The sequence below is a fragment of the Felis catus genome, chromosome B2, assembly GCF_018350175.1.
Source record: "Felis catus isolate Fca126 chromosome B2, F.catus_Fca126_mat1.0, whole genome shotgun sequence".
NCBI lineage: Eukaryota > Metazoa > Chordata > Mammalia > Carnivora > Felidae > Felis > Felis catus.
This window is the reverse complement of record NC_058372.1, coordinates 100,610,919-100,637,157: the sequence shown is the minus strand read 5'-3', so window position 1 is coordinate 100,637,157 and position 26,239 is coordinate 100,610,919. Positions and strand designations below refer to the sequence as shown.

At 44.7% G+C, this 26,239-nt stretch overlaps 1 long non-coding RNA gene across 1 annotated transcript in view; it reads right to left on the bottom strand.

Moving 5' to 3' along the window:
- Positions 1-8,331: 8,331 nt before the first annotated feature.
- The window catches only part of LOC123385512, a 30,122-nt gene continuing 12,214 nt past the window's right edge, over positions 8,332-26,239 (bottom strand). Inside the window, exons 2-3 of the long non-coding RNA XR_006598172.1 lie at positions 10,572-10,671; positions 8,332-9,373 (exon numbers count right to left, since the gene is read on the bottom strand). This is a non-coding gene — a long non-coding RNA (uncharacterized LOC123385512). The remainder of the gene's footprint in view (positions 9,374-10,571; positions 10,672-26,239) is intronic.

The window sequence follows — 26,239 nt, the reverse complement described above, 5'->3', positions numbered from 1 at the left end:
GCACTATACCAGAATAGAATGAGGAGTCAGCTCTTCGGGCTCGCTCTGTAATGACAGACCTTCCATGAGCTTGGTAACGGAGGAAGAAAGAACAGGGCTGATGATCCAGAACATCCACTCATTGCAAAAATATGAAGCTGTTTTGGTCTGTTTGTTTTCCATTGTGAGGAAAATTTACAATTAAGTCCTTCTGTTAAGGTTACAAGCACACCCAGCGGGAGGCTTAGACTCAAGCCATAAGGCACACAGTGATGGGTCAGGTTGTGATCATGTGTGACGGCAGAGTTAGATATGCTAACACAACCCTCCGCCATTAAGAGTTCGTCTCTGGCACTGAAGGTTCTGTTTAACTCCTCTCTCTTCATTCATCCAGCTCAGCTCTCCAGGAACACCTGGAATAACAGACTGTTCTATAGCTGACTCACAACCATTTGGATGATTTGGCTAATCTCTTGAGGACTACATTTCTGATTTTGCCCCATTCTTTAATGCAAAACGAAGGATGAAAAGAATCATTTCTGACAACATTTGCTATCTATATGAATAAAATTACATTTCTGTTTTCTTCCGCTTTGACCACATCAGGGAAACGCAGCTAGACAGATTTCCTAACTTAAAATATTGACCAAGTGGGGCGCCTGGGTAGCTCCGTCGGTTAAGCGTCTGATTTCGGCCTAGGTCATGATCCCGCATTTCGTGGGTTCGAGCCCTGCGTCAGGCTCTGTGCTGACCGTTGGGAGCCTGGAGCCCACTTCAGATTCTGTGTGTGTGTGTGTGTGTGTGTGTCTCTTTCTCTGCCCCTCCCCTGCTTGCACTCTGTCTCTCTGTCTCCCAAAAATAAATATTTTTAAAAATTTAAAATATTGACCAACTGAAAAATTCAATTTGGGGACCCTGGAGGCTCCTTCAAGAGATGGCAGTCATCCACCAGGGTAGCAGAACTGAGGTATAGGAGGCCAGGGTGACTGCTGGCCAGGAGAGACGTGCTTTGATCTGAAGATAAATTAAGATGCAGCCACACAGATAGACACTCTGAACTGCAGATTTTAAGCGGAGTGGAGCTGCGTTTCACGGGGCAGTTCTACCTCGCCTGGTTCTTCTCAAAGAAATACAAATAGTGTGGGGATCACGATCCAGGATCTGGGTGGAGTCTGAAATTCTGCTTTTCTAATGGACTCTGGAGTAGTGTCCGTGCTGGTGGGCCTCAGACCCCACTGGGAGTAGGAGGCTCAGGCTCCAAGAGGAACCACACAGACAGTTTACGTAGCGGGGGTGACGATTTCGCAGAGCAATTTCTGGTGGAGCAAGATACACTCAGTAAAGGAAACCTACAAGGAAACATTATTGTACATATTCCTATCACCGTTTTTCCTTAAAGCCATGGCTTTGGAAGGGAAAGCTCAATTTTGCTACCATTAGAATCACTTGGGGATCTTTTAAATATCCCAGGACCCAATTCAGACCAATGACATCAGCATCTGCAGGGGTGAGATCCAGGTGCCAGGAGTTTAAAGCTTTCCCAGCTGACTCCAACATGCAGCCACAGCTGAGACGGGCTGCCCCGGGGAAACCTTAACCCAGGAGTCGTTGGTATTAACTGCCAGCTCTCCCTCTCCCTGCTCCTACTCCTACTCCTGACCTCCTGTGCTTGGAACGGTGTGTTACACTTCACCCGCCTGTGGGGCCGTGTTGCCCACTTTGGATTTGGGAATGACCGTCATCAGTTCATCTCCCAGGAGAGTCCATCACTCTCGCATCACATAACTGTGCTCTCAGAGCTGACAGCACCTCTGCTACCTGCCAAAGCGTGGCTCCCAGAGCTCGTTTCTATCCAACACAACTCCACAGCGATGCTAATAGCTGCGATTTAAAAAGGTAACAACCGGGGCGCCTGGGTGGCGCAGTCGGTTAAGCGTCCGACTTCAGCCAGGTCACGATCTCGCGGTCCGTGAGTTGGAGCCCCGCGTCAGGCTCTGGGCTGATGGCTCAGAGCCTGGAGCCTGTTTCCGATTCTGTGTCTCCCTCTCTCTCTGCCCCTCCCCCGTTCATGCTCTGTCTCTCTCTGTCCCAAAAATAAATAAACATTGTAAAAAGGTAACAACCTTACGTTCTATGCAATATCAGGTACTGGGAGGTATGGATTCGGCATCTAATTCACACGAAGAGTTAGAGAGGAGCTGCACTTAACCGACTCATGTTGTTGAAACACAATAAAATCTAATTAAAAAAGGAATAGAAAGAGAGGGCTACTTAAGGCAAGGAGGTCTTCGTGGAAGATATGTAGTACCTTCCTTGAAGATCTTAAAGAATAAGTAGGATTTAGATGTACAAGAGAGTGGAAGGAAGGGCATTTGCAGTAAAGGGAACAGCATGGGGCAGAGCTTCAGAGCAGGAATGAGTGGGATGGGATGGGATACAGGGGTCAGCATCATGGGATGTGAGGACAGGGAGTGAACCGGCCTGAATACAATAGTAATGGGAATACTGAGTACATGCAAATAAAAGAGTTTGCTCATGATGTGATACCCAATTTCCCCCAGGAGATGATTTTTTAAAAAATTCAGCCATCCTGAATTTATAAATGTATAAGCGTATAGGCAAACTAATCAATATCTTAGTGCAATATTTATTAACATCCTACCCTTAATGGCACAGGGTGAGTTCTCTGGAAGCAGACGCTGAGAGGGAGCTTGGGGTGCAAAATGCTTATTAGAGATTAACACCTACAGAAGGAAGGGGAGGAAGCTGGATTGGGCAGGAAGGCGCTCCCTTGCAGGGAGTGGGGCTATTGGGGCAGAGGGGAGTGTTGCCTGTCACAGTTACCCCAGGTGAAGCCGAGTGTCTGGGCCTTTGTCTCTCTACCCTGCTCAGTCCCAGGCTACGGGCTGCCCCAAGAGTGAGACCTTGGGTGGGGAGCAGTCCTCACTGAGAGGCCCAATGGCTCTGACAGCATGCAACTCATTCCCAAAAGGCACCCTGGGCAGCACATCTCTGTGTCTCATGCATGTGCCTTTCTAGAATCTTGTACAGCGTACGAATGCTTGTCTCCATTCTCGCTTTTCATCACGTAGGTTTTGAAGCACTCCTTCTGCATCTTCGTATGCATCATTTTCAGCAAGCTTCCGTGACAAGCAGGTTTGTGTAGAGAGCTTTTCCCTACGAAGGTAGCAGTGAGCCACTGGGGACTGATCTCGCCCAGGGGAGTGTGTGCACGTCCCGTAGATCGGTGAGGTATGCACGGTGAATTCAGAACAGCCAGGAAGCTAATGGCAACAGGACTTCAGAGCAGGCAGACACATCCATAAAGCTCACCTGAGAGACTCTAATGACCAGGGTGTGGATGTGATGCTGACGGCAAAATTCTAGGCTTGGAGGAGCCTGAAGAGCAGCTGTCAGTCAGCTGCCTCTCGAAGGAAGCCGTGGAGGAGGGGGTGCCAATTTGGGCAAGAATGAGGACTATTTTATTATGGAGACCTCCCTAATTATGCGGTTAGAGAACCGTGTGGGGCACATTCCAGAGCCTACACTGCTCTCATAAGGATTCCACTGTTAATTTTAAAGAGAGACACAGCACTGCAACTCTCTCAACTCCCACACCATTCACACATGGCATTTGTGTGCCAACTCCGAGCATACCCCGCTGGAAATGAAAACAGAGTTCAAGCCAATGCTTAAGCTGAAGCTTGTCAAGCTACGGAGACAAGCAGGGAAAGGACTTTGTTTTCTTGCTCCCATTTCAAAACAAATTTTCCCGTCTGCCGTTTTTAAAATTTACATCATTACATCACTTAACATACCATTGTCCAATCCAAACTACAAGAGCCCGAGGAGCCTAACACAGGGGACCTTACATGGTAGGTGCTGGATCCACGTTTGCTTATGGCCTGAGTGGTCTTTAAACACACACACACACACACACACACACACACACACACACACACACACACACACACTATGGAATCATCGTCATCCCTGCTATATATGATGTGCCCTATTTTTGAATGATGGTCTCTCCTGGGACAGCATTCAGACAATTCCCCAAACCACAGTTTTTTTTCATGGATTTTTTTTCACAGCAGCTTCTTTGCGATCTCACAGTTGTTAACGTACTGTCTTAACATTTCCTTTTTCCTTCATTATTCCCACTCAGCGCGTTGCTTCTATTGTTCTCCCTTATCAATGAGTTTTATTTTCCTCATTTAAAACCTGGGGAAGCAATGGGCACAGTGACGAGGAGCACAGAGTCTGGAGCCAGACTGACCTCCACCACTGTGTGACCTTGGGCAAGGGAACTGCCCTGAGTCTCAGTTCCATCATCCTCAAAAGGCTGATAATAGCAAAGGCTGCCTCGGAGAGTCGTTGCAAGGATTTAATGTGTTAATACAGACAAAGCCAGAATAGCGCAGAGCACAGAGTAAGTCACCTGCTATACCAACTGTTATTATTGTTCAACCCTCTCCTCTGAGAAGAGACAGCCACTGTGAATAGCCTCTGCTTGAAGCCTCTGCTTTGCGGCACTTAGGCACTGAACCTGGACAGCATTGCTTCCACATCTGCTGATTTGGCCATGCTACCCTTATCCAACATTTTTCTAACCTCTGGACTTGACGCTTTAAGTGTGTAAGTTTCTTTTCTTTTTAACATTTCTAAAATGTGTTATTAAATTTAAATGATGGCAGAAAATGCAAAATCTACTGTAGGTATCACTTGATCACCAATGACCATCATTAAAAATATCAATTATGACAACTGGCTGTATTACAGCAATACCCCTGGGACCCACAGTAAAGTCCCTTTAGCAAGAAGCTCCCACCTTCCACTTGCTCTGAAGTGTTGCTGTGAGTTTAGGAGCCCAGAGGAACATGTTTGTTAGAAGAATGAGCAAAATCATAAAAATAAATCAATTATGTTAGAAACCCTCCTTAATGAATAAGGGGCATGCGCTCTAGTGCATGCATTTAGGGACATTTATTCTGGCTCATCTGGGAACACTGGTTTTCAACTATGTTCCAGATCATTGCTGCTATTCAAAAAGGGCATCTCCATCAATGAGGTGCGGTCACACAGTTCTCATGGTATTTCATGAGTGTTCTCAACCTGATTCTTGCCAACCTGACTCTAACCAGAGTGTAGAGGCTATATTTGTTTGGGTTTTTTTACTCATTCACTGATTCTTTCAACAAAAAATGATCAAGCACCCAAGGTGCCAGGTATTATGCAGGGTGCTTGAAATAATGCCAAACATGTAGATGAGCCCTTATAGTTGTCAGAGTGCTTTTGGGTAAATTACTTCATTTATTCCTCTAAAGAGCTCTGTGAGGCAAGTGATCCTATTCTCATTTTGCTGACAAAACAACAAAAGGAAATAATGCACAGGAAAGATTAAAGAGAAAGTACGTATTAACTGGCCAACATTCTATCCATATTGGTGTTTATAGAAGGGTGAGACACCCGGAGGGGCATGGACCTTGCTCCCTGAACTCACTTGGTGCTCTGCCCAGCCCAGAACTGCCTGCAAAGAGTCATTTAATAAATACTTTGGAGGAAGATCATTTTGATGTTGGTACGCTTTCAGCTCATCTCTGGGGAAGGAGGAAAGGATGATCATGAATTAGGAGCCAGAATAAAGAAGAGGATTAACAATACTGGTCCACATATTGGGAGGTGGGGAATAGGCAAGACTTGAAGGAATATAATGAGGTTGAGGTTAATTTCAGTCTTGGGGAGAGGACACCCCAACAACACAAAAAGACGTGGCCCCGATGAAGGCAGCAGGGCATGGAGAACAGAGACTTGGGGTCCAAGGGCCATTTCCAGGATGTCACAAACTGGCCACGAGAAAAAGGAAACCCTCTTTTCTGTGCTTTCACCAATGACTTCCAGCCAGCAAAGTGGTTCCAGATTTCTGGCAGCCTTTTAAATTAGCTTCAGTCCCAAATTCAAAGCAGAAACTGCCCTAGATTCCTGTTTCTCAGCATTTCCCCTTTTTCTCTTGCATCAGGCAGCTCCTTATTGATGATCTTGTGGGTGTTCAAAGATTGTGGCTTCACGGATGAATCTGTGGAGCCACATTTTTATTGGAGATGCGCTGCACGCTCGCCACGGTGAGATGCGGTATAGTAAGGACCAACAGCATCACGGAGAGCGGACTTGGGGGACAGCCAGCACCGTATGCTGGTTTGCAGCAGCATGCTTATGATCTACCCTCCTGTGAACACAGTGAAAGAGGTTATACTTGTGTGGGAAGTAGGATCAGATAGGTAGGGTGGGGCCATATCACAAAAAGCCTGAAGAGGAAGGAGGTTAATTCAGAAGAGTTAATTAAAGTTTGGTGGCACAGTGGGTGCCTAAGTCTGTGGAATGCATGCATGCATAAATGATTTTTTTTTTACATTTAAAAAAAATGTTGCATATATGATTTTAAATGAGCGTACTGTCCCAGACCCAGGACACAGTCACCTTCTCTAAATCACTGGTGTCCAATTGTGTCAAACACAAGTAAAATAATCACATCTTTGTAGAATTATTGAGATTACGGATGGGTTGAGGCTACTCTTTTCCTGAAGACAATGACTTTTGACTTCCCTGAACTGATACGATCACTAGGAAACAGAGGAGAAGCTGAAAGAGAACAGTGCTTGGTACACAACGGGTGCACCCCTACTAACTGCGGAACAGCAGAGGAACGATGAGTGAGAGGAAAGAAGGCACTGCTAAGATCAGATTCTCCTCCTGCAGAGCAAGGCCCCAGGGAGATCAACCACACATGCGCGTGCTGCATCCCTGAGCAGGCATTCTCGAGGGAGTGGTCTATACTAACCATTGAGTCTTAAATACTGTGATTCCTGTGCCTTCCTCACCCTACGATCCTTTCTAGTGCGTCTTGAGTATTTGACCGTGTTAAAGACGGAACGTGTAGAAATCTGCATAGTGAGGAGTAAATTAGATGGTTCCTGAATCTTAAGCAGGGAAGTCTTCCAGATGAAGAGCATGCCAGTCCGCAGAGGAGGCTTCCAAACAGCCTTCAGCAGAGATCTCATTGAATCTTCTGGGATGGAACAATGGTGGGCATCTTGTCGTTCTCTCCCATCCCTCCTCCTGCTTTCTCTGTGCACACAAACCATGACCCCACATTTCTGATCCTCAGACCAGTCCAGGGTCAACTGCCTCTTTGTGTACCAGCCCAACCTTAATAATTTGAACATAAGAACAAGAGAAAACCTACTGGGCCCAGGTCATCCTCTTCATGAACAAGAAGTCTGCAATGAGTACCAGCAGGGTGTTGTCCATGAGGGATGTGGGGAGTCAGGGAGGTTAAATAGTAAGGTGTTTCTTCAGTGGTCCTTCCTTTTCTCACAATATGGGACTCGTGTAGGAAGAAGCTGGGCCTTTCCATGAAGGCCCTATGCTTTTGTGGGGCTTTTTTGTGCCACCTGACTGCATCGTCATTAAACACTGGCTAAGCCTGTGGCTTCTCTGGATCTCACACTTATCTGTATCATTTGGGTTGCATTTCATCTAGCCAGTATAAAGGAGTGACCAGTCATAGAGACTTTTAGATATGTACACAGAGTTCAAATTCGAAACCCATTACTCCATCCAAATTTTATTGACCTCTACCTAGGCAGGTATCCCGGAGGTCATTGACCTCACAAGCCCACACTTTGGTAAAGTGAGTTCCGAGAACTGGGTGGAACGGAGGAGGGAGGGAGCGGCAAAGGCAGACTGAAACCAGGCTCTTCTGACTCGGCCTTTTGGAGGACAATAATCACCCTACCACCACGGAATTCACAACCCAGACTCATGACACTAAAAGCTCCCACCAGGAGGGTGGTGGTCCTCTGACCCTTTCAGGAAGAATTAAAATCTATACCTTGACTAATGGCCATGTATTTTAACTGGGGTTATTTACTCTGTGTATCAAGCATCTTGCCTCATAAGGTGAGAGAATTTGTTTGAAGACCAGTTGGGAGGTTGAGATTTTTTTCTGTGAAAGGTGCATTTGGGGTCTGCCCTCTTCTACACTCAGCAAGGACCATCTCAGCTCACACCTGATTAACAAACAGTAACAGCAGTCCTCCCATGACCCTAGAGACAACCATCCAATATCATCATGGGTAATCTCTTATCACTTGAGACTTGGGTAGACTCAACTGCTTGGCAAGCACTTTGGTTGCTGGTACATATGCACAACAGGATGTGGTTAGATGGTCAAGATTCATAGGTCTTGGTAGCCCTATGGAGCTAGATGGAACAGGGTGTCTGAAAACCCCTGCCCAAAATGTGCAGAATTTACTGATAGCATCAGAACATGTAATTTAATTCAACATATAGTTTTTATATATTTATATTTATTTATTGAATGCCTAGCATGCACAATACTTGGCACTATGGGAAGTAAAAATCAAGACACAGTCCCTGCTGGGTAGTAGGGGTGCAAAGTGTAACAGACTCAGACTGAAGTAGACTTCTTTAAGCTCCATTCTGGAGGGAAGGTGGCTTTCTGAGTTTTCCTGCTACAGCCACTGAATAGCTTTGAATTATTAGGTAGGGTCAACTCCATCTAGACAACCATCCAAAGTGATCCCTGAGAGGGTCCTTTAGGACTTTAGGAACTTACCAAAAGTGTTTGCTGGGAAAAGATTAGACCAACACACTGGAAAGAGAACTAGATGCATGTTACCACACAGCTTACTTAGAAATCTCTAAACGCACAACTTCAGATGAGGGTATGCCTTGGGATCTGAGACACAATTCTACTTCTTTATCATTCAGGAACTAGTGAAAAACAGATCCTTGGTTTGTGTTCTGATGTGTTCAGATTTCTCTTCCTCTTGTGTTGCCCGGTCTCGACTGGCCCTCCTCTGAGGACTGTTGCCTGTTTTGGCTTCTTGCCAGGCTGAGTCGTTGCTTCTTGCGTCCTACACACACTGCACCAGGCTGGCTGCCAGCTGGATCTTCTTCTGTCACTTGGGCACTGGCTTTACACGCACTCTCTGCCCTGAGACCTGTTCTGGGTGTGTTCTCTGGGCCTACCAGTGCCCTGAACCACTGTGGAGGTGCAGTGGAGGAAGGGAAGAATGTGATGGAAAGAGCTATTTTTGGTGTTTGGGGACTGAGATAAAAATGGATCCTATCTTGAGCAGAAACAAGACTCCTGACACTTGTTAACTGTCCAGTGGCTTGTATTCTAGCTTGATCTTGACATTAACTCAGTCGGTTGATCATCCAACTTCGGCTCAGGTCGTGGTCTCGCGGTCTGTGAGTTCGAGCTCCACGTCGGGCTCTGTGCTGACAGCTCGGAGCCTGGAGCCTGCTCCAGATTCTCTGTCTCCCTCTCTCTCTGCCCCTCCCCTGCTCATGCTCTGTCTCTCTGTCAAAAATAAATAAACATTAAAAAAAAAATCACAATGAAGGGACATAGGAAGGCAGCCATTTTGATTTTTCCCCACACCACCCCCTCACCATTCTCATCGCTGAGTAATAGGAGAGCAATCTAAATCCTATACACGTGTATCCACAGTATTGTTTTTTGTTTTACGTATGAAAATATATTCAGAGCTTTTCATACTTGTACTTGGTGTTCATCAATATTAAAAGTTGGCTTTCACCACTTGCAAGTTGCCTGCCTTGCATGGTTTCTGATCTTGGACCTCTGCAGCCTACAGCAACCACTCTCCACAGCGTCCATCATGATTTCCCATCTGCTACGAAACTATGAGCTCTGAGAGGGCAGGCCTTATGCTGACATGGCCACAGGTTATTCCTGTGCCCAGCACACAGCCCAGCAAAACTGGAGAGCTCAGTAACTATTTACTAATTAATTAATGCAAAAATAAGTTATTGTCTTTCAGGCCAGTCCCAGGGTAGAGGGAATCATGCCCACCTACCCCCATCCTTTACTCAATGATGTCCCATCATAACATTCTAAAATCCCAGAAGAGAACCATAAAAACTGTCAGAAATGCAATAGAACGGTTAATAGCATATAAAATCCATTGAAATTATGAAACATCTGCCATAGTTCTATTTTTTTTTTTCCATGCAGGTAGAACATGAGAGCAAATACCCTGAACACCATAAAATGGCAATAACTGCAACTACCATGGTCAAGTACTTAGTACCCCACCTTGCACCACCACCACCACCATTTTTACTATATACTCTGTCCATGCACAAGCCATAGCATGTTGTGGTGTCAACACACAGAACTGGGTTCAAGTCCTAGCTCTGCCACTTACTAACTGGTGGATGATTGCTGTTACGTCCTTCCAAGATTCCTGTGTTGAAGTCCAAACTCCCTAGTTCTTCAGAATGTGACCTTATGAGAAAACTAGAAATGTTTTTGGAACATTTGGAAACAGAGCTGTTGGCAGATGTAATCAGTTAAGGTAAAATAAGGTCACACTAGAGTAGGGTGGGCTTGTTATCCAGTATGACTAGTATCCTTATAAAAAGGGGAAATTCGGACAAACACACACACACACACACACACACACACACACACACACACACACGGGGAGACTTTCTTACGAAGAATGGAGTTCCATGGACACAAGCCAAGGACCTACCAGAAGCTGGGAGAGAGGCCCGGAATAGATCCTTGCTTGGTGTCTTCAGGGTGAGCATGACCCTAATGATACCTTGATCTCAAACTTCGGGCCTTCAGAACTGTGAGACAATAAATTTCTGTTATTTGAGCCACAGAGTTTGTAGTATTTTGTTATAGTAGCCCTGGGAAAATTAATACAGAGGCCTTTGCAAATCAATCTTTGTGCCTCAGTTCCATTTAAAATGAGGTTAGCAATGCTACCTATCTCATGGAGTTGTTATGAGGATTAAATTAGCTAATATTTTTAGAGTGCTTAGAAATGGTACCTGACACAGAAGACCAGTGAGGTCTTCTAATGGTCAAAACTCTCTCCTTTTCCATGTAACAGTGACAGGAGTTGATGTCATAAATTCTGGTGTAGTAAGTCCTAATTTACAACTCTTTGCTGGGTTGTGACATTTCTAAACGTAGCTTCAGTGTAGAGCATGGATATGTAAAAGGACTTGGGTTTATCGAGAGTGATGGGTGCCGAGGTGCTTTGCAATTACTTTTATTCACTAGACACTTGACTGAGCCATGCAAGGTGCAGAGCTAAGGATCTCATATGGCCAGACATGACCTTGAAGAGAATGTTTTACAGTGCTTTCTTGTTTCTGATACTAAACCATTAAAAAGCAAAATGATCCTAGATTGTCATCAGTTTCTGCTGAACACTTCTAGTTTTCTCATAATTTATACAACCCTGGAAACTCAAAAGAGTAGGAGAACTTAGAAAAATAAAACACCTATGAATAAAGGACAGAAACAGCCAATGCAGGAATGGCCGAGGTCAAAAAAAATTCAGGAATTATCATTCTCTTTTCACTTTAAACAAAGGATGTTTTGCTTAACAAAAGTCTTCTGAGATGTAGCCATTGGAGAACCTCAATTAAAATGTGTTTGTTGCACAGATTCTTTGGGAAAGGCTGTGACTCTCCCTACTCTCCTGGCCAAAATGACCACCAGGAAATTCATTCAATCAGTCCCTCAACAAGTATTGACTGAGCACTTACTATGTGTTCGGTGCTGTTTTAGGCATTGGGATATTGCAGTGGATAAAAATAAAAACCCACTTCAATGAGTTCTTCAAGGAACTCATATTCTGGTGAGAGGAAAAAAGAAAACATAATAGATAAGTGAATGAAATGGAAGCAGGGATGTGTAGGGTGCACCATTTACACTGGGGCGGGGGGCAATCTGACACAGGATGACCAGGGAGGCCTCATTGAGAAGGTGACATTTGAGAGACCTGACAGAGGTGAAGGATGAGCCATCAGATATCTGGGAGAAGAGCATTCCAGGAAGAAGGAAGAGCAGGTGCAAAGGCCCACAGCAGGAGTAGTACAGAAGGGGAAGAAGGCCAGAGTGGCTGGTGTGGAAGGAGAGTTGCTGAGAAGCAGGGGATGGAGATGAAGTGAGGCAGGTAACTGGGGCCAAGTCCAAGAGGGCCTGGAAGTCATAAGAACCTTGGCTTCTGCTTTTAATGCCATGGGAGCCATCAGAAGGATCTCTAGCTGCCACACTGTCTTCTCAACTGTGTCAGGGCAAGAGAAGGACACAGGGAGACGAGTTAGAGGCTTTTGCAATGATTCCAGCAGGACATGATGACTCAGGATGGTAGTGGCACTGATGGTGATTCTGGATACTTTTGGAAGATCAAGCAAGCAGGATTCACTAAGTGAGATGTGAAATGTGAAATGCAGGGAGAAGTTATGGATGATTCCAGGGTTTCTGGCCTGAGCAGCTAGCAGTACAGGATTTTCGTTTTTCTGAGATAAGGAGAGCTATGAAAAGAGCAAGTTTGCAGGGAATCCCAGGAGTGTGGTCCTGGATGCTCAGGCTTCCAGACGCCCAGTAGATATGGTATTAGTTTCCTATGACTGTTGTAACAAACTGCCACAAATTAGGTGGCCTAAAACAACAAAAGTGTATTTTCTCAAAGTTCTTGAGGCCACAAGTCCAAAATCAGTTTTACTGGGCCAAGATCAAGGTGTCAGAAGGGCCATGCCCTCTCCAGGACTTTAAGAGGGAATCCATTCCCTGCCTCTTCCAGCTTCTGGAGGCTGCTGGCATTCCTTGGCTTGTGGCTGTGTTACTCTCCTGCATTTTTTTTTTTTTTGAGAGACAGAGAGAGGCAGAGTGTGAGAGTGGGCGAGGGGCAGAGAGAGAGAGAGAGGGAGACACAGAATCTGAAGCAGGCCCCAGGCTCTGAGCTGTCAGCCCAGAGCCCGATGTGGGGCTCAAACCCATGAACCATGAGATCATGATCTGAGCCAAAGTTGGACACTTAACCGACTGAGACACCCAGGTGCCCCAAGTGACTGCGTCACTCTCATCTTGGCCACTGTGGTCACATTGCCTTCTTCTCTTCTGCGTGTCAAATCCCCCTGTGCGTCCGTCATGCAAAGTTACATGTGATTTCATTTAGGACCCACCAGGTATTCAGGATCACCTCCCTATCTCTACATAATCTCCCCATCTTAATATGATCACATCCTCAAAGTCTTCCTTCAGCATTTAAGGTAACATAACAGATGGCAGGGATTAAGACATTCATATGGTCTCGAGGGCCGTTACTCAGCCTACTATGGATATCCAAGCAGAGATGGTATATAAGCAATTCCCAATACGAGTCTGAATCACAGGGAATAGGTACAGGCTGGAGGTAGGAATCGGCAAGGCATCAGCATATTGGTGGTATTTACCATCATGACACTGGACCACCCAGGGAGGGCAGGTAGATAAAAAAGATGTCCAAAAACCTGCGTTTGTGTTCAGAGGTCTGGGATATTGGGAGAAGTCAGCAAAGAAAATTGAGGAGCCGCTGGAGAGGCCAGAGGAAAACCGGGGAGGCTTCTGAGAGGCAAGCAAAGAATGTTTCTGGAACAGCAGAGGATGATTGACCATGTCAAATGCACTGATGGGTCCAGTAAAACAAGATCAGAGAGCATTGGGCTTGGCAGCATGGGAGTCACCACTGATCTCCACAAAAGCCGATGTAGAGTGGGGGACAAATGTCTGAGGCAAGAGGTCCCAGAAAAGAATGGAAAGAAGGAACTGGAGACAGCATGCACTGACAATTGTTCAAAGCGCTTTGTCCTAGAAGGCAGTACCAAAAAGAATCTCCTCCCGTGCTGCCCCGAAAGAATCTTTTTACCTGCCCTGGCTTTTAGAACAGCAGAGAGAATGGCCACTGGACTGGTTCTAGCTGAGATTCTAGGATCCAAAGAGGATGGATGCTAAGAATTCTACTTGACTGTTTTGTCCAAAACGGTCTTTGCACTTGTTATTGCCTTGTGAGTCCTTGTTCTTGTTATTGCTAAGGCTGACTACATTCTGAAAACTCCCCAAAGAAGACGTGTCCATGAAGTTGAAACCCTTGATCACTGTGGTCAGATGGACCACACCCTCACCCATGCCCCAACACGAGCAGAAATGCCTTAACCCTTAGAGATGAGATATCGCCTGCTTCCAAGCACTGAAAGGTCTATTAAAAACGAGGTTTCTAAGTTGGTGGGAGCAATGCTCCATTATGCACATGCTCTGCAGATGTAGAGCTAATTAACCTTGAACTAGGCAAGTTTCTAAGTCTCTCCGAGAAGTTTATTTATGCCTCCTGTAACGGAGGGCAATAACTGCAGCCTCTGATTTTAATTTTAGGTTTAAGGAAGTGTGAGACATTACTTTAATGCTAATGAAGGGAAGCGTAAGTAAATTAGCACCAGCTTGTAAGGAGTTAGTTAAAAAAAAATCATAAGGTTCCCTCATGAGCTTCTAGAAGATAGAAGCTTACCTTTTCATAACTGTGACACTGAGGAGGACACAAGACCAGGCTCCAACAAGACTGGAGGGATAACGTTGGCTGTTGTTTATTGAGTGCTTACTCTGTGATGAGCCATACACAGAGGCTTTGGGCATTATTATTTAATCGTCACATGAGTCCTGTGCAGTGATTACTTCTGATAGACTCATGTCCTAGTTGGGAAAAATGAGGCTCCGTGAAGTCACACAGCTTCATGCCATTGGCACAGGAATCACAGATAAATGCAGAAGCATGACCGTTAGAGGGCACCTGGGGGGCTCAGTCGGTTAGGGGTCTGGCTCTTGGTTTCGGCTCAGGTCATCATCGTGTGGTTTGTGAGTTTGAGCCCTGCATCAGGCTCTGTGCTTACAGTGTGGAGCCTACTTGGGATTCTCTCTCTCTCTCTCTCTCTCTCTCTCTCTCTCTCTCTGCCCCTCCCCCTCCTTTCTTTCTCTCTAAAAATATATAAATAAACTTAAAAAAAAAAGAAGTATGACAGAACCTCTTCTTATGGAGGTGACATGACTACAGTTCTTCAAAGAGGACAGAGCGAGGACCTCAAGAAGACGGCTGATGTACAGAATCCAACCTGCTTCATTGCGGGCATCTGCAAATGCTATTGGCAATAGCCAATATAGTTTACAATTCTCCGTTATAAAAAGAAAATGAAACATGTCCTTTGTGAATTGAGACAGAGCCACAAACGGCATAGAAGCTGTGGGGCAGGGGATGGCTTCTTGTAAATACAGAGACTTTCATTTCTGGACAGAGCAGTCCACTGAGTTTATCGAAGGAGGCTGGGGATTGGTTTATCAGTTAGCTGGAAAATGCATATTAAAGAGGGAAAGAACAAAGGGCAGCTTCAATTCCCCCAGAGCCCACGAGCCCAATAGGATGTTTTTTGCTGTTGTTATCACATCAATCATTTTAACAGGGTGACATTTCACACACCAGTACTAAATACCCCCCAAGAATAACCAGTGCAGGTGAAGCTGAGATTTGGCACGTGAGGACGATAGCTGTTGGCTCCCAGAACCTTCCCGGGCCACCCAAGGCCAGAACTAGGCAGAGTTATCATCACTAGTTCTTCTGATAGACATCTTCTTCATTAAGGGGCTCCCAGAGGACTTCAGGTGTCTACTACCCTCAAGTACTCCCAGCTGCCCAGGCCTCTGCCCTGTGGAGAGCCCCCACTCCCGCCCCTTCTTGTTCTTTTCAGAATTTGTGTTCTGGACTCCATTGTTTTCAGTTCCCTCTGAGGTGACAACCAAACCGATTTATTGGAACAGAGGGCTGGTGTTAGGGAGGAGAAGCACTCTTAAGTGCCATTCAAGCCGCTATCCACTCCTCTTCCTCAATGTGGCTTTGGATCCATCTCTGAAACTGGCCAAGCCTTTCCCTGGCCATGTATAATCTACCAGGAATCCGAGAGGCGTGTGTACACCAAGACGTTCACGGGGAGGACCCACTGGTATCATTAGTTTAAAATTATCTGCGCAGATCTAGTCATTATGGAATAGGAATTAGTTTCTCAACTCCAGAGGTGGTACTACTAAGACGAAAATCACTCTCTGGAAAAGGTTGCTTTTTCCTACCCAGAACTTTCCCGGGACCAAAAAACCAAAACCAAAAACTCATATACACACAGCCCAACATAGTAATTAAGTGTATGTGCCACACGAAACCAGGTTAGCAGCCTGTTTCTGCTACTAGTTAACTGAGGGACATTGCATGACAAGTTTCCTCATCTCCAAGACCAAGGTAACAAGTATGTACCCCATAAGGCTTTATGCAGATTAGATGTGATAACTCACATGAAACCCTTAGTATAATACTTGGCCCCTACTAAACATTTAAAAGACGTTAGCCACAGTATCATCAGTCTCTGACTAACGATAGCTATCCTTAATGTGCAGTTAACTCTGTGCCAAGCACTATTCTAAGTGCTTTATGTAAGTTAACTCATAAGTTCCACAATGGCCCTATGACGTACATTGTCCCCATTTGAAAGAGGAGCAAATGAAGGCACAGCGAAAAGGGATTTGCCAAAGTACCACGGTGTGTCAATGGCAGAGCGTCTGGCCCCTCAGTCTGCCCTTTTCCCCCACAACCAAGCTCTCTGGCACCTGATGGGGGCTCTAGAAGGCACGCCGCATTGGACCTCATCATATATCAAAGAAAAGTCGTATTCGTGAGACAAAGAGAAGGCTGTATGTGAACTCTGTCACCCAAAGGAGAAAAGATAGTAAGCAATTCAAGTGTCAAAAGGGGGCTTCCATCAGGCAAATTCACACACCCCTTGCGCTCGGCTGGAAGCCAGGCGTTCTGAAATTGACATTTCTATGTTGTGAAATTTTAGGAGACGATGTTCCCCATCAAGAATGAAGGTAAGTCACCATGCAGTTAGGGACTGAAGAGAGATTCTCTAGCAAGGGGGAATGCAAGACAGGAAAGGCAGGCGGATGAAAGGAAGCACAGGGGATGAGGAAAGGCCGTCATAGTCCCCGGGGTCATGATTCACATGCCGCCCCGTTTCTGGCAGCGTTTAGAAGGACAGCCTGTCCAATAAGCATGCACAATCCACAATACTCTAGGGACTGGTTGGATGTTGAAATGTTTTCTTGAATGAGATTCACAAAGGGAATTGTTGTAGTCTGACGGTCCTTCCAGTTTATTAGGTCACGGTGCCCTGTGTGAATTGCTCTGTGTGCCACAGGGCGGGGCTGAGCGGGAGCTGCCACACGTTGTGTTGATTCATGCGTGAGTCTTGCCTCTCCAGTTTGGCGGCAGCGATGCCTTGTATTACATTCGCTCCGTTAATATTTGGGGAAGGAAAGAAGGAGGGGAAAGAAACCGAAACCCCATTGTGGAGATAAGGCCTAAAAATTTCATTTCAACAACGCTAAAGGAAAATGTTCAACTTGTGATTCTTTTTAAAAAAAAAAACCATCCGTCCTTTTAATAAAATCTCTTTAAAGGTGCATCAAAAGGAGAGGTCTGCACTCAGGGATTTATCACGATAAAGTCTGGGCGGCTCTACGTTCAGCCTGCAGCTCCCAGGGCATGGGCCATTGGCTGGTTTCCCAGCCAGGACAAATAAAACCAAACCCAGGGTCCACAGAGTGAGCAAAAAGGTCTCCGAGTGTTTGTCACTCCAGCTTATATCCAGGAGTTCGCCTGTTGCCATGGGGACAGAAGCCCTTTGGTGCGGAGGGAGAACTATTATTTTCAACAGACTACATGCAGAGACGTGTTTTTTTGTTTTTGTTTTTGTTTTGCAAGTAGTGACTGTAATTTCTACCAACAAACTCTGAAAACTCATAATCACTTAATAGTACAAGGAAATTGGGGAGCCTGGGTGGCTCAGTCGGTTAGGCGTCCGACTTCGGCTCAGGTCATGATCTCGCGGTCCGTGAGTTCGAGCCCCGCATCGGGCTCTGTGCTGATGGCTCAGAGCCTGGAGCCTGTTTCAGACTCTGTGTCTCCCCCTGTCTCTGACCCTCCCCCGTTCATGCTCTGTCCCTCTCAGTCTCAAAAATAATAAATCAATGTTAGAAAAAAAAAATAGAAGGGAATTAGTGGACTGTATCTCACTTCCTTTTCCTTGCAGTTGTCCCTTTTGAGGGGAATTATAAACCATAACGTGGGAGAATGGGCAGTGAGTTCTCATCAATTGTGAGATGCAAGCTAACCATCCACTCTGTATCACTGCTGTCATATAATCTAGAAAGTCTTCGCTGGGGCTGCATTGAGGCTGCGCTTGATCTGTAAGATGCCCTCGATGTTTCTAGATCCACACTTGCCTGGTGATCTTAGAGCGGAGAGGGGCTCCCTGCCCTCTGTAGGTCTAGCTGTTCTGATGTAGCTTCCTGCTCCCAGCACAGCACAAGGCCAAGCTGTTGCCTTCCAGGCCTCTTCTGGGAGTTGATTTCCTAAAGGGTTTCTTTGACCACACAGATAAATTCTCATTTAAATTCAGGCACAGACGCCCACAGGCTGATCGACAAATACACACCATGAATTGAATGATAAATAATACATGCAGACAAAGACAACACCACTGCTTATTTGCAGATGAAAGAACACTAGAAATTATTTCTGATGGAAATATAAAAGATTAAATTCAAGCGGGCAGTGGAGGAGGAAGTATTTTTTTTTTTTTAAAGCTCCTTAAGAAACAACCTCATTGTTTCACTTTCAAAAAGGCACTTTGGTTCTTGAGTTGGGAATTCAGTGGGCACTGGTAACCCGGGCCCCAGTGGGAGATATTTGGCACCAAAGATAGAGCCCAAGGGAGCAGAAACGGAAGTTAAATCTTAGAGAGGGCACCTGTTGATGGACAGCCTGGCATCCATCTTCCTTCATCTGATAATTTTTTTATCAGAAAACTATGCCCTTCCCACTCCCGTTCTGTAGAGCCAAAGGGTATTGTGTCCCACCATCCTCACTGGGGAGTATGCTGGGAGCAGGGTCAGGAAAATGGGTCTCACTGGGATGATATCGTTCAATCACTGAAATTAGCTCTCTTTTCACCGAAGTTTCCAGCTGGTGAGATGTAAGCCTGGAGCTGCTGGGGCTCCTCAGGTCAGGAGAGCCTGACTGAGAACACAGACGAGAACAGCAGAGTTACAGATTCCTTTTTTTTATGTAATATAATTTATTGTCAGATTGGTTTCCATACAACACCCAGTGCTCATCCCAGCAGGTGCCCTCCTCAGTGCCCATCACCCACTTTTCCCTCCCCCCCCGCCACCCCCATCAACCCTCAGTTTGTCCTCAGTATTTAAGAGTCTCCTACAGTTTGCCTCCCTCTCTCTCTGTAACTTTTTTCCCCCTTCTCCTGGTCTTCTGTTAAGTTTCTCAAGATCCACATATAAGTCTTCTGTTAAGTTTCTCAAGATCCCGTGGTCTTCTGTTAAGTTTCTCAAGATCCACATATAAGTGAGAACATATGATATCTGTCCTTCTCTGACTGACTTATGTCACTCAGCATATTACCCTCCAGTTCCATCCACGTTGCTGCAAATGGCCAGATGTTATTCTTTCTCAGTGCCAAGTGACAAATTCCTAATTATGTAACGTGACTGCCTGGATTCAGCCATTCCTGAAGCTAGGCTGCCCTCAATGTTTCACTTATGGAAGCCAAAGAATTCATGTTTGTGTGTAAGTCAGTTTCAGCTGGGTGTCCCTCACTTTGTCAAGGACTCAGTAAGGTGGGCTAGTGGGTCCTGCTCGAATCTGTGTAATACGCATAAACTTATATACAGATACATATATACATATGTATCTCTTACTATCTGTTCTATTACTAACATGAAGCCATTAATGCTCTTGTGAGCACTAATAAGATTTATCCACAGGCTAAACCTCCATAAGAAAATCCAGGTTTGTCAACTGATAAATTAGGGAGTAGTTACTTTTCTGTTAAGGATTACACAGGAGGTAGGGGCGCCTGGGTGGCTCAGTCGGTTAAGCGTCCGACTTCAGCTCAGGTCACGATCTCGCGGTCCGTGAGTTCGAGCCCCGCGTCGGGCTCTATGATGACTGCTCAGAGCCTGGAGCCTGTTTCAGATTCTGCGTCTCCCTCACTCTCTGACCCTCCCCCGTTCATTCTCTCTCTCTCTCTCTCTCTCTCTCTCTCTCTCTCTCTCTCTCTCTCAAAATTAAATAAACGTTAAAAAAATTTTTTTAAAAAAAGGATTACACAGGAGGTCTATAAAAAATTACAGGGCCGGGGCGCCTGGATGGCGCAGTTGGTTAAGCGTCCGACTTCAGCCAGGTCACGATCTCGCAGTCGATGGGTTCGAGCCCCGTGTCAGGCTCTGGGCTGATGGCTCAGAGCCTGGAGCCTGTTTCCGATTCTGTGTCTCCCTCTCTCTCTGCCCCTCCCCCGTTCATGCTCTGTCTCTCTCTGTCCCCAAAAAAATAAATAAACGTTGAAAAAAAAATTAAAAAAAAAAATTACAGGGCCAACGAGGACCTCACCTGAGATTGGGGGAGACAATTCTCAGAAGAAGGGGATCATGGCCTGGGAAGATACCTCAAAAGATATTTAATACAATACGGAAAACACAGCTTAAAAAGGGGAAATTAAAACAAAAATAAGAATCAAATCAAAACTGTGAGCATTATGAGAATATGCAGTGCTGGAAACAGGTGAAAGAGAAAACCTTCAAGAAGAAAGAACCATGACTAGCGTGACCCATCAAAAACTTGCCATTCTTGTGGGGCACCTGGGTGGCTCAGTCAGTTGAGCAACTGACTTGATTTCTGCTGAGGTCATGAGCCCAGGGTCGTGGGATTGAGCCCTGTGTTAGGCTCTGTGCTGAATACGGAGCCTGCTTGAGATTCTCTCTCTCCCTCCCTCTGCCCCTCCCCCCTAAAATAAAATTAAAAGATAAAAAATAATGAAAAAAATTAAAAACCTTGCTATTCTCTCCCTCAGGGTTTAGGAAAATTTCAAAAGAGTAGAGGTAAAGGCTTGCAGAAATTCTGGTCTGTGGAGAGGAGCTGGTGTAGACCGCTCCTATCCTCATGCAGATGGTCCAGAGGATGCGCCCTCTTCTCCTTCGCATCCACAGATCCAGCCTTTGCTCAGGCTATCTTTGACTCCTTACCCCAGCCAACCCACCAATCCTTTTCATTTTGTCTTCAAAATATACTAGACTCTAGCTCATTCTCACACTTTGGTCCTAGACACCATTCCCCCTCCTAAGTGTCCTCCCTACTTCTGCCCTTGTCCTCCTATAGTCTCTTCTACAGATCGTAGAGTGAGCCTTTTAAAATACAGCTCAGGTCATGTCACTCCTCAGCTCAAAACCTTTCCACCTCCCCCAACAAAAGCCAAAATTTGAATTTGGTTCAAACAAAGAAGATGAGATGATTATGACACATTTCAACCAGATAAGCAAGGGTAACATTTTGCCTCTTTTCTCTCTAACTGAAAAGCCAGTGCAAAACCCAATAGACACCATCAGTACATCCACATTCAAAGCTCCATGAAGGCAAAAGTAATCAAACCTTTCAGAATAAGAGAGTAGACTTTCAAGCATTGTGGGGAAGAAGACTGTCAGGATTCCTAGACCAGCGCCACCATATAGCAAGCCGTGAGATGCTGGGCAAATCATTTCACTTCCCTGAGTCTGTCTGGATTTTCTCATCTTTGAAATGGGGGTGATAATAGTACCTACTTTATCAAGTTGTTATGAAGACAAAATAACACATGGAATGTGCTTAGAACCTTGCCTTATGTTGTAGGAATTTGATAAATGTTGACTATTAGTGTTTATTAGTATTTGTGTTAAGGAAAAAGTTTCAGATAATTTAGTTATGAGCGAGTATCAAAATATCTCTAATATCCTGCTTGCAAGGGGAAAAGGCCTATAGAAGAGGCCAAGTCAGAGATATTTTACAGGAAAAGAGAATAGTGAAAACATCATTGTTCGGTACAAAATAAAAAGAATGTCTGTTTAAAGGCCTGTGAACTCCTTTCAGACAATCAGCTGAGAGTCAGCTGGGTGGGTAGGTAACTAACTACCTAGACCAAATCTTCATTCTACTAAAGTTCAGCAGAAAATTCCATAAGCACTTTTTTTCCAGAAGGAGGTCATAGATTTTTATCACATAGAAAAGTTGTGCCCCAGATCAGATTTGGGACCCTTTTTCTGTTTCTTCTTCTTTTCTTCTCTTTTCTTTTTCTTTTTTAAGATTTTATTTTTAAGTAATCTCTACATCCAACATGGGACTCAAACTTACAACCCCAAGGTCAAGAGTAGTTTGCTCTACCAACTGAACCAGCCAAGCGCCCCAGGATGCCTTTTCTATTACAGGAGAGAAATATACTAGAACATTGTATACTCTCACTGTTTCCTTGGAAGTATTCTTTTTTTAATGCTTATTTATTTTTAAGAGAAAGAACACGAGTGGGGGAGGGGAAGCGGGGGAGTACACAGGATCCTAAGCAGGCTCTGGCAGGCCCGATGTGGGGCTTGAACTCACAAACTGTGACATCATGACCTAAGCAGAAGTTGGAGGCTCAACCGACTGAGCCACCCAGGTACCCCAACTTGGAAGTGTTCTATAAGGGAAGAGTGATGATGAGTCACATTATCATTATAAAATTATGAGAGGTCTCCCTCCCAAAGTAAACCAAGTTTACATGGTTAGATCATATGACATGACAATAGAAGAGCATACAAGGGAATCTCATTCATAAAAACAATTCAATAATGTCATGGAAAAAACTATAGCCTTTGAGCCAAGCAGACTCATAATCAAATCCTGGTTTGGTTAAGTTACTTAACCTCTTTTAGTCTCCCTTTACTTATCTGAGAATAAGGAAGACAATATCTATCATGTGAATAAGGTAAGACAAAATATGTCAAGTACCCAATATGTAGATATGTAATGTAAATTTAAGATGATATTAGTTTTCCCTTTTTCAACTCCCCACTCCACCATAGCTAGGAGTCTTCAACTTTTATCTCATACTACCCATTAAGTCTCTAAGCTGGTTGTCACACCCCCATTTCCTACACTTATTAGGAATTCTCAGAAGGGAAGCAAAGTTAGCAGTAATGAGACTTTCCCGTACACTCCAAATGGCCATCCTTTCTCTGAGAATCTAAAGCCCCATGTGAGAGGCGTTATCTCCTAATGGTCCCAACATGTCCAGTCTTCAGAGCACCAGAACAACATGAGATTCCTGATATGGCTGGGAGAAAATCTCTCTCCTTCACCACTCTGGGACATGCTTTGTAACCTGAGTTTATGTCCACAGTCTGAATGATTCCACCAGCTCCTCACCTGGATAACCCCACTGCTGCTCCTTGGGCTGGGTGGGGACAGATATTACAGTATCTCCTCCATCTATCTTATCTTCTTTTCCTGCTCTTATTACAAAATAAAAGTTCCCGGGGCACCTGGGTGGCTCAGTCGGTTGGGCATCCGATGTTGACTCAGGTCATGACTCCTATTCTGTGAGTTCGAGCCCTGCATTGGCCTCTGTGCTGACAGCCTAGAGCCTGGAGCCTACTTTGGATTCTGTGTCTCCCTCTCTCTCTCTCTCTGCCTCTTCCCCACCCATGTTCTTTCTCATTCTTAAAAAATAAATAAACATTAAAAAAAATTAGAAAATAAATAAAAGTTCCCATGCATTAGACCAGAGGCAAATATGGTATGTGTATTTGGAGAAGAGGATGGAAGGGGAGTGGTTTATTGGAAGTAGTTATCCACTATGCTCAGTTGTAGAATAAGCCTTTATTGATTACTGTGAATCTGAATTATGTCTACGGAGAGAAGAGAATATACACTCAGTCCCTGTTACCATTCATGGCCAGTTGAAAAGAGGAGTCTGCTCCTTAAGGCTGGAGCAGACATGTCTCATCTCCCTTATGTCCTCCACGTCCTTGCACATGATGGAATCACAATAATACTGAAAGTATGAATAAATTAGTGAAAAGTTTTCTTTAGCCAACTTAATACATCCTCTACAGATGTGATTTGGGGGGAGCATTAAAATACAAGTTACTATTTATTTAATGAAGCAAATGCTTCCTTTCATAAGATAGATATGGCTAGGGGATAATAACACAATTGGTACATTTATTTTGTAGTTTGGAATTCCATTATGTGAATTTTCAAAAGATGTGATTCTTGTCAGGCCAAAATATTTATGATAAAGTATCAGGGCACTGAAAATAATGGCCTATTGTGTGAGAGAGGATAATAAAACATGTACATTGTCAAAATTAGAGATTGGGCTCAGATCAATAAAATGAGACTCAAGTTTTAAAAAAGCAAAGTTGATTCCCATATGAAAAAACATGGGGCAAGTTGAGAATTGGGACTGTTGGTCTGGCTGAGTATGAGTAATAAATAATTTGGAGGTCCACAGGGGGCCCCACTGCAACAACCAACAATGGCGTGCTGGGCTGGGATGCAGGGACTCACTCCAAGGTCAAATAGGCATGTGTTTATTACTCTTGATTTGGCCTTCATAAGTCCAGACCCAGTGGGGATACTAACTATATTCTTCTTCAAGTTCCAAATTTCAAAATCAATGTAGACCAAAGAAGTTTCAGAAGAAAATGAGAACAAGAATTCTTTTCTTTCTTTTCTTTCTTTTTTTTTTTTTTTTTTGGAAAAATAAGGCTTACAAGAAAACACAAATAAGGACTATGTTTGGTTCGTAAGGAAAGAGATTAAGGGGAACCATGAGTCTTTGTGTGTATAAAGTTATGGTACAGAGAGGAAAAAAATGATTTATTCTCTCTATACACAGTGGAAAGTTGACATAATAAAGCCATGGTGCCAGCATTGCTTCATGAGCACGGATAAATCTAGGAAATAGGCGACGAGGACAATTATTGGCATGGTCTATTCCACCTTGGGCAAAGACTGGCCTTTGTTCAATCTATTACTCAAAATCCCTGCTTTTCCTCCACTAGCATAAACAAAACTATCCTCACAGAAACCTCAGAAGGAGGAAACAATTCCCTATCCTCTCACATAGAAGGGATCAAAAGAAGAATATCATATTCTGGGACAAAAACAATAGGATAGAGTAGTGGAGGGAGAGGGCTATATGCATTACTGTCAATGTCAGTTCCCTGTTAATCCTTCGTGTGTGAACTGGTGAGGTCTTCTGGTGCTGGGGTAAGTGGGGAGTCTGTCCTCTGTGGACTTTGTACACTTTAATTTGGTTTATGACTCAAATATAGGCCTACAACGTATATAAGTTGTACTGAGAAGCAAATGAGAGGAGTGTCTTTGCTTGTCCTTCCTGAATGCAGGGCAACATTGCTCTCTTCTAGACCTTTAACAGCTCCCTCCACCCCAGGGACAAAGCCATAGGTACCCTACAAATGACCTGATGGATTTTTTTTTTCCAGTTCAGGCCAGCTCTCCCTACTTCCTCCCTCACCCTAAGCATATTTCTGACCTATATCTCCATTCCATGTCCTGTTGTCTCAGACCTAGTTTCCAAGACTCTTCCTTGCCTCTTCAGATTAATTTTCCATGTATAGCCTCTGCATGCCCCTCATTTCAGATGTTGCCTCAGCTTTCTTTTGGATCTTTCTTGATTCCACCTGCCTCCTGAGAGTCACCTTCGCCTACCCCCACACCAGCTCAGCCTCTTAAATCCCATACCTGGTCAGAGAAGTCCCAGGACTGCCAGTCCAAGATGAATATACTTGGCCCACGCTACCCATGGTCACTCAGAATATAAATAGATCCTAAATACCTAAAAGAGGTTATTTGGGATGAAATGTATACATATTTGGCCAAGATTCAGAATTTATCAATCTGCCACTTTGTAGGATTGTGAGGGAAGTAGATGGAGGTCCCTTCCCTTCAACCAGGAAAAAAACACTCTCTCTGTTCCTGTGAGGCCTGGATCACAAACAAAATGCCTTCGGGGGTCAGAGAAGTGATGGAGATGGCAGAAGTGGACCAGGAAGAGGAGTGGTGGGAAGCATGGCCCACTGGAGAACATCCCCATCTGTCTTAGGTTACTACGGCTGCCATAACAAAGTACCACAGACTGGGCACCTTAAACAACAGAAATTTATTTCCTCATAGTTCTGGAGGCTAGACCTATAAGATCAAGGAGTAGACATGTTTGGTTTCTCCTGACACTTCCCTCTTTGCCATGTGGATGGCCATCTTTTCACTGTGTCCTCATAGTCTTTCTTCCGTGTCTGCCTGTGTCCTCATCTCCTCGTCTTATAAGGATCCCAGCCATATTAGATCAGTGTCCACCCTATGACCCCCTTTAATTTGATTACCTCTTGTAGGCTGTCTCCAAATACAGTCACATTCTGAGGTACTGCGGGTTAGGACTT